Consider the following 16,246-nt stretch of genomic DNA (forward strand, 5'->3'; position numbering starts at 1 on the left):
CACAAACATCTAGAAGTGTAACATCACACAATACCTCGTTTGTGAAGGGTTTGATGCTGTAAGGAAGGCGGCACTACTTGCGAACTCAGAGATCTCGTCCTTGGTGAAGCCACCCGATACTGTATGGCTGCAGGTGTGGTGTAGTCGGTAGGCCCAACCGCTTCACAACCTCTATTGAAATGAGGTTCTTTTGGCTGACACTATCGACAATGAATTGCAGTGGCGAACCCTTCACCCACATTTGTGAGTGGAAAAGTCGCTCCCCCTCCTCTGGATCTTCAGGCTCATTCTTTTGGATATTGGCAGTGGAAACAATGACATTGGGCTCCGCATCAATGATTTGCTTCCCTTTCCCATTCCCCTTGTCAGGTTCTCACTCAAGGTCGGAACATGCATCTAATTCTGAAGCCTTCAACTCAGCCACCAGTGACTGCTTTGTCCAACACTCACTTGTGTTGTGAGTGGGGCTCTTGTGGAACTCACACCACTTTCCTATGTCCTTCTTCAACTTCGTGGTGTTGTTCTTTTCTTATGGCTTCGATGGGTTGTCTTAGGTCATCCCGCCTTGGCTTTGTCCTTTGGTCTTTGGATTTTCATATCCAAAGTCTCGCTTCTTCTGTTTGAACTTCTGCTCGATTTTTACAACGTATCGGTACGCCGTGATGAGTGAGGAGATGTTGAGGAACTCCATCTCTTTCTAGATGTATTTGTGTAGGCAACTTCGGTATTTGAGTACCAGATGCAACTCAGAATCTTTGATACCCAACTGTGTGCGAAGGGTATGAAAAATGTTTGTGAACTCTAGCACATCTTGGTCCCGTCCCTACCGCAGCGTGGTCCAATTTATGTAGTTGTCCTCGTAGCTTTTGATAGGGTAGTACTGCTCCTTGATGGGATCCCAGAATGAATTCCAAGTGGGTGAGGCTGAGAACAGTGATTCCATACTTTCATCCTTCTGCTCGCAGTAGGTTTCCCACCAGTCCTTGACGTGGGGGGCTGCTTTAAGAAGAGTGTAAACAATCTTTTCCTGACTCGAAAATTCATGAACAGAAAGATAATCCTCTAGCATATTTAACCATTTATCTATGGCATCTGCCTCTATCCGACCCTCGAATATGGGGATTTCAAAATGAACTTGTACCTTAAAGGGCGTGGCATTTCTAGAGTAGCTTCTGGAATTCGATGCGTCACCTCTTAGTAGCCGCTAAAGGATCTGGGCAAAGTTGTCCATCATCGCATTCCTTTGTCACTTGAGGGATTCTTTGAGCAAGATTTTGATAGGATCTCCTGCCCACTCATCTTTCTTCTCATCCGCCATGGGAGGCCGTTGGGATTTGCGAGGCTGGTCTTGCAAAGGTTCGACTAGTTCAAGTCCTAACTCCTTATATGCTGACCTCGTTGGGGACATGCACAGAAAAATAGAGAAAAAGCAGACCGCTCAGATACCACTGTTCTAGATTTAAAAGAGGAACACAACAAATTATAAAGATAACCATAAACACAAAGATGCAGTGGAAATAATACTTCATTTCATTAATGTAAAATACTGAAATATGCTTACAAATAGAAATGGAAATAAACCGGTTAGGGCGATGGTAGCTAATCTCTGAGAAGAGATGTGGTGGCTAAATTCCTCTAAACTGTGTTACAATGAGGCTCGAAGGCCTATCTATTGTTGAGAAACAATGGAAAACCCTTAACATCCCAAAACCTAACCCTAGAAGATGAAACGCCAAATTGTGGGCCCCGTTTTGGGTAAGTTGGTACATCAACTTCTCAGGGTCCTAACTTTGGCACCCGATCTTCATTTGACACATGCAATAGCTCGTTAGAAAGATCTATTTGAGCACTTCAACTTTGGGAAGAAGAAAATCGGTCCATGGACCCATGTTTCTCCTAGATTTCCAAAAAAACGTCGTTTAGGACCTCAAAACGACTCCAGAAGTTCAGGACCCGAAAAACTAGTAAAAATAGTAAATTGTGCTATAATTACGGAAACTGAAAAACTGAAAGAGATAGTTGTGGGGGTCCAAGTGGGATAGGTGGGTGGTCACCAGCATCCACCTGGATCAATCCTCCCCCGTTAGGAAGCAATGGTCCCCATTGCGTTGAGTTCCTCAATCTGCTGAACTTGGTCCCTGGTGAGTTGTTCTGCAATCTCGGATGTGTCCAGTAATGGTGGGAAGCATGGTCGAGGGTGGTACACATTGAACACTTGGTGCAGGCAAAGGAATGGAGCAATGGTGTGCTCCAAAGCATTATTTCCCATAGCCTTGGTAATGGTGTAAGGATCATGTTGGTGTGGTCGAAGCTTCTGATGGGCTCTTGTAAGGCGTTCTTTCTGCAAATGTAATCATACTTTGCTGCCCACCTGAAGCTTGTGTGGTACCCCTGTGGTTGAAGAGAAGTTGTTCCTGTGTTTTTTCATGACCTTATCCCTTTGTTGTTGTTGTTGCGTGGAGGAACCATTCGCAGGGTTCATGGATGTGGTGACAATATTCCCCTTACTTTAGGAGTGAACCAGAAAAAAAAAATGAATTTCCTAGTCTGGGAGATGAGCTTGCTTCCTTTCTTGGCAGTGATTAAAGAGGTGGCGGTAGGTGTGGCTACCTCTAGTATCCTGTATAATGAATTATTCAAAGAAATAATGACAGCGCAAGGCCTTCACTCATACATAGCATGTCGCCTCCACAAGTATGGTTGGCCTAATAATACATCACAAACATCCAGAGGTGTAACATCACACAATACCTCATCTGTGAATGGTTTGATGCTGTAAGGAAGGCGGCACTGCTGGCGAACTCGGTGACCTTGACCTTGGTGAAGCCACCCGATACTATATAGCTACGGGTGTGGTGTAGTTGGTAGGCCCAAACACTTCACGACCTCTGCTGAAATGACGTTCTTTTGGCTGCCACTGTCAACAATGAATTGCAGCGGCAAACCCTTCACCCACATTTGTGAGTGGAAAAGTCGCTCCCCCTCCTCTGGATCTTCGGTCTCATTCTTCTAAATCTTGGCTGTGGAAACAGTGACGTTGGGCTCTGCATCAATGATTTGCTTCCCTTTGCCATTCCATTTGTCGAGTTCTGACTCAAGGTTGGAACATGCATCTGATTCTGAAGCCTTCAACTCAACCACCAACGACTGCTTCGTCTGACGCTCACTTGTGTTGTGACTGGGGCTCTTGTGGAACTCACACCACTTTCTCGTGTCCTTCTTCAACTTCATGGTGTTGTTCTTTTCTTGCGGCTTCTATGGGTTGTCTTGGGTCATCCCGCCTTGGCTTTGTCCTTTAGTCTTCGGACAGCGTATCAGTATGCCATGCTGAGTGAGGAGATGTTGAGGAACTCCACCTCTTCCTGGATATATCTATGTAGGCAGCCGTAGTATTTGAGTACTAGATGCAGCTCAGAATATTTGATACCCAATTGTGTGCGAAGGGTATGAAAAATGTTTGTGAACTCCAGCACATCTTGGTCCTGTCCCTGCCACAGCGTGGTCGACTTTATGCATTTGTCCTCATAGCTTTTGACAGGATAGTACTGCTCCTTGAGGGCATCCCAGAATGAATTCCAAGTGGGTGTGGCTGAGAATAGTGAGTCCGTACTTTCATCCTTCTACTCACAGAAGGTTTCCCACCAGTCCTTGACGTGGGGGGCTGCTTTGAGAAGAGCAAAAACAATCTTTTCTCGACTAAAAAATTCATGAACAGAAAAATAACCCTCTAGTAGATTTAACCATTTATCTATGGCAATTGCATCTATCTGACCCTTGAATATGGGGATTTCAAAATTAACTTGTGCCTTAAAGGGCGTGGCGTTTCCAGAGTAGCTGTTGGAAGCCGACGCGTCGCCTCTTGGTAGCTGCTAAAGGATTTGGGAAAAGTTGTCCATCATCACGTTCCTTTGTCGCTCGAGGGAGTCTTCAAGAAATATTTTGATAAGATCTCATGCCCCCCATCTCTCTTCTCATCCACCATGGGAGGCCGTCGGGATTTGCGAGGCTTGTCTTGCAAAGGTTCGACTAGTTCAAGCCCTAACTCCTTATATCCTGACCTTGCTGGGGACATGCAAAGAAAGACAGAGAAAAAACATACCACTCTGAAACCACTGATCCAGATTTAAAACAGGAACACAACAAATTAAAAAGATAACCATAAACACAAAGATGTAGCGGAAATAATACTTCATTTCATTAATGTAATATATTGAAATATGCTTACAAACAGAAATGGAAATAAACCAGCTAGGGCGATGGTAGCTTATCTCTGAGAAGAGATGCAGCGGCTACATTCCTCAGAATTGTGTTACAATGAGGCTCGAAGGCCTATTTATTGTTGAGATACAATGGAAAACCCTTAACATCCCAAAACCTAACCCTAGAAGATGAAATGCCAAATTATGGGCCCTGTTTTGGGTAAGTTGGTACATCAACTCCTCGGGGTCGTAACTTTGGCACCCGATCTTCATTTGACGCGTAAAATAGCTCGTTAGAAAGATCTATCTGAGAAATACAACTTTGTGAAGAGCAACATTGGTCCATTGACCCATGTTGCTCACATATTTCCAAAAAAAACGTCGTTTAGGGCCTCAAAACAGCTCCAGAAGTTCAGCACCCGAAAAACTACTAAAAATAGTAAATTGTGCTACAATTACGGAAACTGAAAAATTGAAAGAGACAGTTGTGGGGGTCCAAGTGGGATAGGTGGGTGGCCACCAACATCCACCTGGATCAATCCTCCCCCCTTAGGAAGCAATGGTCCCCATTGCGTTGAGTTCATCCATCTGCTGAACTTGGCCCCTCGTGAGCTATTTTGCAATCTCGGATGTGTCCAGTAATGGTGGGAAGCATGGTTGAGGGTGGTACACATTGAACACTTGGTGTAGGCGAAGGAATGGAGGAATGGTGTGCTCCAAAGCATTATTTCCCACAACATTGGTAATGGTGTAAGGACCATGTCGGCGTAATTAGAGCTTCTGATGGGCTCTTGTAAGGCGTTCTTTCTGTAGATGCAACAAGACTTTGTTGCCCACTTGAAGCTTGTGTGGTAACCCTGTGGGTGAAGAGAAGTTGGTCCTGTGTTTTCTCATGATTGTATCCCTTTGTTGTTGCTGCTATGTGGAGGAACCATTTGTGGGGGTCATGGATGTGGCGGCGATCTTCCCCTTACTTTGGGAGCGAACTAGACAGAAAATGAATTTCCTAGTCTAGGAGATGAGCTTGCTTCCTTTCTTGGTAGTGACCAAAGAGGTGGCGGTATTTGGGGCTACATTCGGTATCCTGTATAATGAATTATTCAAATAAATAATGACAGCATGAGGCCTTGACTCATACATAGCATGTCACCTCCACAAGTATTGTTGGCCTAATAATACATCACAAACATCCAGAGGTGTAACATCACACAATACCTCGTCTCTGAAGGGTTTGATGCTATAAGGAAGGCGACACTACTGGAAAACTCGTAGATCTCCTCCTTGGTGAAGCCACCCGATACTGTATAGCTGCAGGTGTGGTGTAATCAGTAGGCCGAACTGCTTCACGATCTCTACTAAAATGAGGTTCTTTTGGCTGCCACTGTTGATAATGAATTACAGCGGCAAACCCTTCACCCACATTTGTGAGTGGAAAAATCGCTCCCCATCCTCTGGATCTTCGAGCTCATTCTTCTGGATCTTGGTGGTAGCAACAGTGACGCTGGGCTCCACATCAATGATTTGCTTCCCTTTTCCATTCCCCTTGTCAGGTTCTGACTCAGGGTCGGAACATGCATCTAATTCTAAGGCCTTCAACTCAGCCACCAGCGACTAATTCGTCTGGCACTCACTTGTGTTGTGAGTGGGGCTCTTGTGGAACTCAGACCACTTTCCTATGTCCTTCTTCGACTTCGTGGTGTTGTTCTTTTCTACAGCTTTGATGGGTTGTCTTGGGTCATCCGAACTTGGCTTTGTCCTTTGGTCTTCGGATTTGCAGATCCAAAGTATCGCTTCTCTTCCTGGATGTATCTGTGTAGGCAACCATGGTATTTGAGTACCAAATGTAGCTCAAAATATTTGATACCCAACTTTGTGTGAAGGGTATGAAAAATGTTTGTGAACTCCGGCACATCTTGGTCCTGTCCCTGCCGCAATGTGGTCCACTTTATGTATTTGTCCTCGTAGCTTTTGACAGGGTAGTACAGCTCCTTGATGGCATTCCAGAATGAATTCCAAGTGGGTGTGGCTGAGAATAGTGAGTCCGTACTTTCATCCTTCTGCTCACAGTAGGTTTCCCACCAGTCCTTGACATGGGGGGCTGCTTTGAGAAGAGTGAAAACAATATTTTCCCAACTCGAAAATTCATGAACAGAAAAATAACCCTATAGTAGATTTAACCATTTATCTACGACATCTGCGTCTATCTGACCCTCGAATATGGGGATTTCAAAGTTAACTTGTACCTTAAAGGGCGTGGCATTTCCAGAGTAGCCGCTGGAAGCCAATGCGCTGCCTATCGTTAGCCGCTGAAGGATCTCGACAAAGCTGCCCATCATCGTGTTCCTTTTTCACTCGAGGGTTTCTTTGAGCAAGATTTTTATAGGATCTCCTACCCCCTCATCTTTCTTCTCATCTGCCATGGGAGGCCGTCAAGATTTGCGAGGCTGGTCTTGCAAAGGTTCGACCTGTTGAAGCCCTAACTCCTTATATCCTGACCTTGTTGGGGACATGCAAAGAAAAACAGAGAAAAAGCAGACCACTTTGATACCACTGATCTAGATTTAAAACAAGAACACAACAAATTACAAAGATAACCATAAACACAAAGATGCAGCGTAAATAATACTTCATTTCATTAATGTAAAATAATGAAATATGCTTACAAACAGAAATGGAAATAAACTAGCTAGGGCGATGGTAATTTATCTCTGAGAGGAGATGTGGTGGCTACATGCCTCTGAACTATGTTACAATGAGGCTTGAAGGCTTATTTATTGTTGAGAAACAATGGAAAACCCTTAGCATCCCAAAACCTAACCCTAGAAGATGAAACACCAAATTGTGGGCCCCGTTTTGGGTAAGTTGGTACATCAACTTCTCGGGGTTGTAACTTTAGCACATGATCTTCGTTTGATGCGTACAATAACTTGTTAGAAATATCTATCTGAGCACTACAACTTTGGGAAGAGCAACATCGGTCCATGGACCCATGTTGCTCCCAGATTTCCCAAAACATTGTGTAGGGCCTCAAACGGCGCTGGAACTTCAGGACCCGAGAAAATGCTAAAAATAGTAAATTGTGCTACAATTACGAAAACTGAAAAACTGAAAGAGATAGTTGTGGGGGTCCAAGTGGGATAGGTGGGTGGCCACCAACATCCACTTGGATCACATGTTTGCATATCTCATATCATATTCACTAGCGGCAAACTTTAATTGCCTTATCTATCCATGTAAGTAAGGTGCATTAGGATTAGAAGTTAAGAAAGTTGAGTCATTGTTGTACATGTTTCCAGATTCATTGTACCTTCTAGAGTAAAGGAAAAGTGAATAGTAGTGTTTGAAATTTTTAGTTATTTCTTGTTTCAAAGAGTAATAAATAGTGATGTGATTTGAGTTTCAAATAAGTGTACTTGTTGTTACTTTCTTCAGCGGCATGTGCTTCCTTGTTCAGAACAAGGGGTTTTTCTGCAATATCTAGCCTCCAAATCTTCTTCAATGCAAACTAAGTATCAAATCATTCCCTTGTACTCTAAATCATATAAGGCATCACTCTAGAGAAGTTCCAAAGTAGACTAATGATCTTTGACAGGCCAACTCCAACCCCATGTCACTATACAAGTGTTGACATCATTGCTACAAAAATTATTCTAAAGTGTTGCATCCTACACCAATTCCTAAGATGGATGCTCAAAGGGGTTCTAGAACGAGGCTCAACCTTCATTACCACATTTAAGAATTTTCAAAGGGACCAGTCCCTTTAAACCATATTCCTATCAATTTATATTTTGTATTGAAAAGTCAGTCCTATTTTACATGTTTATTAAATTTAGGAATAATTATAGGTCAGCTCCAGCAAAATGTCAACAAATTTGTGCATTAGGTTGGCATTTCTCCAAATACTATCACACATGTACATATAATCACACACTTTCCTTTTTAGATCTTGATTGGTTGAACAAAAAGGTTCGTTGTTTGTGTAATTTTGTCCCCTACCTCCACATCAGCACTCATAGATAACAATATTCTTAATTCTTCATCTGTGTGCACAGTAAGGTCCCTTTTGGTCGCTATTTTTGATGGAGCAACCTCTGATAGTACACCTTTTACCACAGAGATGTTGTTGTTGGATAGAAATCTCTAGAGGAGTCTTACACCAAACATATAAATGGCTATTGTATATCACAATGTTGGAAATAATACTGAGAGGGGGGTCGAATCAATATTATCAGATCAATAATTTAATTTTCAAAATTGATTTGTATACGCTACTTCAACTAAGTGAACTAGCATGTATACATAACTGTACTTAAGGCAACCAACGTATATGCAGAGATCTTTTGATTTACCCAAATTATCATACATTGAGCTTTAACCAGTATATCAAGAATTCATTAGACAGTGTAGTAAAAGCAGAATAAAGCATCACACATAAGGAACACACATGAACACCAAGATATAAGGTGGAGACCCAATGTGGGTGAAAACCACCTGCTATTGTTGTCTCTGGTTTCTTTTAATAATAAGAAAATTTGTTTACAATTTTTGTACTGGTGCAGTCTTATACCAATACACAGGCTTCTACCTGCAGAAGGATACAACCTTCTCTCATTCTCCAGCTTCTACTGGAAGGGAGCTACAACCCCCTAGCTCTTGTACTAGCTGATATTTTTACCAATACGTAGGTGTTGATCTACAGAAGGCTACAACCTTCTTTCTTCCTCTAGAGACCATGTTTCATAAATTTTTAGACTGGATCCATCAACAACATTATAACTGCAATTCAATCATTAAATACATCTGCATCAATCGATCACTGAAACCTAAACATCACTTTCTGAATCAATCCCTTTGACAGTCAATCTGATACTGTTACCAGAATACAGTCACTAAAACCCAAACCAGAATCCAGAACTCTGCAACAACAAACAGAAACAACTGAAACATGTTTTATAAGGTATACGCTACTTCCATGTGTCGAACCTGTGTGTGTATGCGCTTTTACCAAAGCAAACCAGCGTACAGATTTGCAAATCAAACTTATGATGTATACGCTTCTTTGATATGCAGAACCAGCATGTATACGCTTCTTTTCTAAAGTGAACCTATGTACAGATCTGTAAATGATGATTTAAACATTACAACTATTCCAAACTTCAGCCATACCCAGATCATCACATTTACAAACTACAACATGCGCCAGTTATTCAGATACATGATCAAACCACATAAAGATAATTCATTTCAAGCCTTAAGATCCTGATACATCATTAGATCTTATCCTTCATCAAACGCTAAGGTTCATCCTTGGTTCAGATCAAGCACAACACCATAAGCCAATAACCTACATATTAGATCTCACACTTCATCAAATATTCGATACTTGCACATCTTGGCCTAATGATCTTCTCCTCCTTTTATAGTTTTAGGCCTTACTCAATACCATGGACCAAAACCACTTAGGACCAATACCTTGGACCAAATACCTAGGGTCAATACCTCGGACTAGATACCTTGTACCAATACAATGGATCAAAATGCCATGGACCAAATACTTCAGACCAAAAACTTAGTTTTCCAAGGTATACACGATTTTCCTTTTGTGAAAGTGCATGTGTACATATACGCGACTTGTATACAGTGAACCTGCATGTATACGCAGCTTGGTCAGTGGTGAACCTGCGTATACCTGTCTTTCTTCATTCTGTGAATACTGATATGTAATTCTTTGATGCTTACCTGCTATTTTGTGATCTTTCATCTGAGTGAGTTGCCATCAAGGACAATACCCGTATCATAATGCCAACAATCTCCCCCTTTGGACTTGATGGCAACAACCACACCAAGTCACTCTCCCCCTTTGACATCAAGGGCAAAGGGTCATGCTCCCCCTGAGTACATGCTGAAATCTCTGATATGTTGAAGTGTACTAATTGAGCTCCCATGATCGAGTCCATGCTCCCCCTGAGCACAAGCAAAGTCTGCAAAAAGATGACTCTATACCAATGACCTTCCTATCACCAATGACTCATACATACATCCATCTCCCAACCAAGTGGGGATATACCAAATTTGAATCATCCACCCAACCAAGTGGGGATATACCAATTGCTTATACATGACTAAAATATAGCAGTTATTACATCATCCTTCCCATGCATAGTGGGGGTACAAATTACATCATATGACCAAAAGGGACTCATCAAAAGACTACAACAGACAGAGACAAATTATTACATCATGGGTCTTGATATGACCTTTACATTGAATGATATACATGATATTTATAACAGAGACCAAAAATCTAAACAAGACCATGATAGTCATCAGCAACTATCATACACCATGTATGATATGCTCCATAAGCATTTGTGAACAACATCCAGACCATCAACCTGTATATGTCCATCAAAAAGAATCACCTGAATCAAAACAACTATGCGGATCTATACCAAGATCTTCTAAGATAATGCCAACAATGCATTATTAGAAGCATATGCTCCCCCTGAACCTGTGCTAGATGTTTATTGTCAGATCTGATCATTGCATATATCAGAAGAATTATCAAGGCATCATCATCAATCAGATATACATCAAGTTATCAACAACTTATGAGAACCAACATATTTCCACATGTCATCAGCAGATTGTAACCATCATCAAACAGAGCAGATAATTCATTGAACCATATCAAACCCCATTCTCCTGAGTCTAGCCCACTGATTTTCCTCAAACCAACATATATGCGACTGTGCCCACAAAAACTAGCATATGTACGCGACTACACTTCATGAAACTCGCGTATAACAACCTTTCTAAAAAAATGGATTTTAACAGCAGGATGATGTAGCAACTACTCCCAGCTTCTGTCTAAGATATTCAAATGTCTCTCTGGGCAGTGGTTTAGTGAATATATCAACAACCTGTTCTTTGGAGGGAACATACTCCAATTTGACCTTTCGTTCAAGCACTTGTTCACGTAGAAAATGATATTTGATGGGTATGTGCTTGGTCTTGGAGTGCATGACTCGATTCTTTGAAATATTGATGACACTTGTATTATCACATGGAATGGAGATGGGTGGAGTACATGTGATATGAATGTCTTGCAATGTTTGCATCATCCAAAGTAGTTGTGTGTAGCAAGATGCAACAGCCACATATTCTGCTTTAGCTATAGATAATGCAGTTGAACTTTGTTTCTTGTTGAACCAAGACACTAACCTGGAACCATATAGAATGCACCACCACTTGTGCTTCCTACCCAATCTGCGTTTGTATATGCATGAAGAGTAAGATCTGTATCGCTAGGATACCACAAACCAAAGTTTTGTGTTCCTTGGAGATATTTGAAAATCATTTTGACTGCCTGAAGGTGTGATTCCTTTGGATTTTCTTGGAATCTTCCAACCATTCCTACTGCATGCATGATGTCAGGTCGGGTACCTATTAGATAAAGCAGACTACCAATCATGGATTTGTAAGTTGGTTGATGTACTACTGCTGATTTATCATTTGAGTTGAGACTGCATCCTCTTACCATTGGGGTACATACTGGTTTAGAATCTTCCATGCCATACTTTTTCAAGATCTGTTTGAGATATTTGGTTTGTGAGAGAAAAATACCATCTTTATTTTGTTGAACTTGTAGACCAAGAAAACAGGTAAGCTCACCAAGCAAGGACATTTCAAATTCTTGCTGCATTACTAAAGCAAAATTCTGATTCATGGATTCTTCATTGCTACCAAAAATGATATCATCAACATAAACAACAATTATTAGCAATTTATCAGCGTCAATCTTTGTATATAGATTGCTATCTGCTGACCCCTTTGAAAAACCCTGTTTGTGGAGATATTTTTCAAGATGGTAATACCAGGCCCTTGGGGCCTATTTTAGACCATAGAGAGCCTTTCTGAGTCTGCATACAAGTTTTGCATCATTTCCAAGAATAAATCCTTTTGGTTGTTCAATATAGACTTCTTCTTCTAAGTCTCCATTAAGAAAGGCAGATTTTAAATCCATTTGGTATACTTTGAATTTCTGAAAACTAGAAAGAGAAAGAAACATTCTTATGGCTTCAAGTCTAGCAATAGGTGAAAAAGTTTTTTCAAAATCTATACCTTCTTGTTGAGCATATCCTTTACAAACAAGTATGGCCTTGTTTCTAATAACTTCTCCATTTTCATTCAGCTTGTTTATGAATATCCATTTAGTTCCCATGATATTCTTATCATGAGGTCTAGGAACTAATTCCCAAGTATTATTCTTTTCAATTTGCTCAAGTTCTTCATTCATGGTCTTGACCCAACATTCATCTTTGCATGCTTCATTTACATTTTGGGGTTCGGTGGAAGATATTAATGCTAGATAGATTGAAGCTTTTGTAATAGTTCTTCTTGTCTACACACCTACCTCTTTCTGCCCTAAAATTTGAGTTTCTGGATGATTTTTCTGAACATACCTTGACGGAGTCTTTTCTTTGACCGTTATCTCTTCTTCTGGTGCTTCATTGGTTTCTTCTTCAGAATTAGTGTGATTTGATGTGGGAAGACAATCCTCATCTTCTTCATTGTCATAATCTTCGGTTTTATCTATTTTGGATTTTTTCATGCTTCATCAACCACAAAATCAATACTTTCAATAATTTTCCCAAGTCTTTTATTATAAAATTTATATCCTTTACTTCGTGAAGAGTAACCAAGAAGAATAGCTTCATCTGATCTGGGTTCAAACTTACCAAGTTTTTCATCAGTCCTTGGTGGGCTCCAGTGTTGCAGCAATGATGCTACAACTCCTGGGACTCCCTTCTTTACTTTTATCAACCTGGTAGTTCGTAACAAACTTGGAAGCGACGGTGCTATATGCACAAGTACTAGCTCTTGCCATAGGCTACCACTTGATCAGCGGGCACAAGTCCGCTAGGAGCTTAAGCCAACTTATATGAGCTCTTAGAAGAAGCTTTTAACTATGATGGATGAAAGCTAACTCAAAAGAGGCTAGTCTACTTGAAGAAAGGAGATGAAATATGAAAGGAGATGCAAACCCTAGTTTTATCGACTAACCCTACTGGTGCAAGAAAAGAGATGAAAGTTGCTGAAATGGATGCCATTGATTCTTTGAAAGGTAAAATACATGTGAATAAGCTACTTCTGAAGTGAAATTTGAAAAAAAAGCATCTTTTTTTATTTTTGAGTAATCTTGCAGAATTAGTATGCATGTGCTTTAACTGTTTTTTTTACTGTGTAGAGGTTGACTGGCGAAAGGAAATGGAATGGGCGCTTGCAGGAGGTTGGGAAGGTGAGAAGAGGGCCTAAGGGGTCCCTAGCACCCTTCCAAAGAGTTTCATAGTGATCAGATCTCGAAAAACTGCTCACGTGAACTTCTACAGGAAGTTTGCAGGCGTTCTACAGGATGTTCTATAGGAAGGTCTACAGGAAGAGTCGAAAGAGGATTCTAGAGGATTGATGGTGGAAAAATGGTAGGAAAGTGGAAATAGAGGATGGATGAGGATGTGAAGCGGTCTAGGATCTAGTAAATGAAGCTAAGGAGTGATGAAGGTGGTTGGATTTGTTCAAGTATGGAGGGAGAAATGTTGCACAAAAATGTAGAAATTAGGTAAAATTGGAAAAGTGTGGCGAATGAAGGGAAGGAATTTGGAATTAGGGGTTGGAGTAGGTTGTATGATGAAGGAAGGATAGGCAAGGATGTATTACAGGTGTTCTGCACACTATTTTCTGAAACTGATCGAACAAAGACGAGAAAGACCAGAGATCTATCTATTTTGACCTAAAAACCAAAAACATAATGAACAGAAGGTTATAGACAGGAAATCATGCAAAGTAACTATGGAACTAATCAAGAACAGATCTAAACATGCAAGTAAAATTGGTATCAACTTTTCCAACTAAAAATCTAACACTAGCAATTGCATAGAAAGGAAAAAACAGTTTTTTTTTGTAGCAAGTATGCCTTGGTCTCAGCTCATGGTCCCAAGGAGGGAGAGGTGAGATCAAGGATTGCTTGATGGCCTTTTTGCAGATCTTTTCTGTTACCAAACTATCAAATCAACCTGAAGCATGAAAAGCTATTTTAATCATCAAAAACAACCTAAGTAACAAAGAAAGATCTTAACCTAAATAACAGAAATTATTCTATGAATGCAACAAAGACACATAAAAGTACACAAAGGAGGTATTGGCACTTGGGTTGGGCCCAACCCCAAGAGCTACAGCCTCCTAAGAAAACTCAGAGCTGGTGCAAAGTGAAATTTATCTCCATTACTCAAAAAATAATCATGTCACAACAATGTTTACAGCAAGAGCTTGAAAATGAGCTGAAAGGCAGAGCAACACCAAAATGCGAAAAACAACTATTCAAGAGCTAAAATACCAAGGCTTGAAGCCTTTCTACTTATGCACCATGAGGACTCCCAACAACCCTCCTTAACTTTAGGGGCTTGGCTGCTCAAACTGCAATTAATCAACGACTTCACAAAATCTGCTCGGCTGCCCCTTGAAATCATCTTGGGGGGATATTGAACTCCAATCTGATGGTGGAGAACTCGAGGAAGGGGTCATTTAGTGCAGGAGACACCATTCCTACAAATCCTCAGCCTTGTTCCCTCGTATTTGGCTGTCAAATGGCTCATAAATGCTTGACCTTGGTTCAAAAGATGTCCAAAAATCTGCAATAAGCACGTATTAGACTTTGTGGTCAAGTGACTATTCTCATTCATTCAATTAACATAAATATATTCAAAAGAATGCATAAAACTATGAAGAATGGTGGATTAATCGAGAATAATAGGCAAAATGAGCCCAATAAGTTACCCATTTTTGGGGCTCATCATCACCCCCCTGCTAAATGTGTTGCTCATTCTCTGAGCAACTAGTCCAGCTCATCATCTTTGATTGCTTTGACTACCTTTCTGTCATCCCAAGCTTCCAAGGTGATGTCCTCTTCTCGGTCATGGAACCCTACTTTTCTCTCGACTTCCTCCCATTGCCTATGTTCTTCTTCTTCTTTGACCCCTTCCAGCAGTACCAAAAGCAATGGAGGACTGAAATTTAGGCCGATCCAGTTGGCCTGTAGATTTTTCATTGACTGTTTATAAAGTGGTACTCTTGCCAAGGCATCCCTCATCCTTGTTGGGGAGTGGTACTCTCTGATTTTCAGACTGTGGGACAATGTGTTCCATCTCCTTGTGTAAGCATGAATGCAGTTATCACCCAATAGTCTCTCCATGTCCTCAAAGTGAGCAATGGCCTGAGCTTGATTTTCAATGTAGTCTGGGAGAATCTGTAGGTTATTGGCAAGGTGTTGATGGGCATACAGTAAAGCTGAGGGATCTTTCGGTTTTGCTCTGATCATGAGTGGCTCACTTAGCTCCCTGTTCATAACATTCCGAATCTTTGTTGCCATTTTTTCCTCATGGTTTAACCAAGAGGCCATGGCTATGAGTTTCACATCTCCCAATGCAGCATTGGGGTCACACAGATTCATGTTTGGAAGGGCCAAGTTGTGTAAATAGAATTCTGATAACTTGGCCTTGTCTTCTATTGAGCTACTGCCACACGAGTCCATAAACTGATGGTAATTCTGAAATGGAATGGTGCCCCTCTGGGCCAAGGTGTTAATTTGAAATTGCAACCATTGATCATTAAGATATAAGGCATATGACTTATCAAGTTTCCTTCATTGTAAGGCTTCTATTTCCCAACTTGCCATGCAGGCCAATTGGGCCTCTTTCTCTTGCAACTGATGTTTCAAACTATGTATTTCTTTTGCTGCCTGAGATTCCTATTCTTGCAGCAGCTTTGTTAGCATTTCCACATTAGCTTGTAGCTCTTCCACTTTCTGTTGTGTCTCAGCTGTGCCCTTGTCTGCTAGAGGTCCTCCATACTGTTGCTGCCCTCCCAAAGTGGACAGCCTATCTTTCTTGTGGACTTCCTGTAGCTGCAACTATTTTTTCAGCAGCTCATTCTCCACCCGCAGCTTGGCTCTTTTGAAGCTTTCTACATGTCTTATCATGGCCAGTTCTCCT

This window comes from Pinus tabuliformis, chromosome 5_2 (genome assembly GCF_031772625.1).
Source record: "Pinus tabuliformis cultivar Carrire ecotype Pingquan chromosome 5_2, CPIR1, whole genome shotgun sequence".
In the NCBI taxonomy this organism is placed as follows: Eukaryota; Viridiplantae; Streptophyta; class Pinopsida; order Pinales; family Pinaceae; genus Pinus; species Pinus tabuliformis.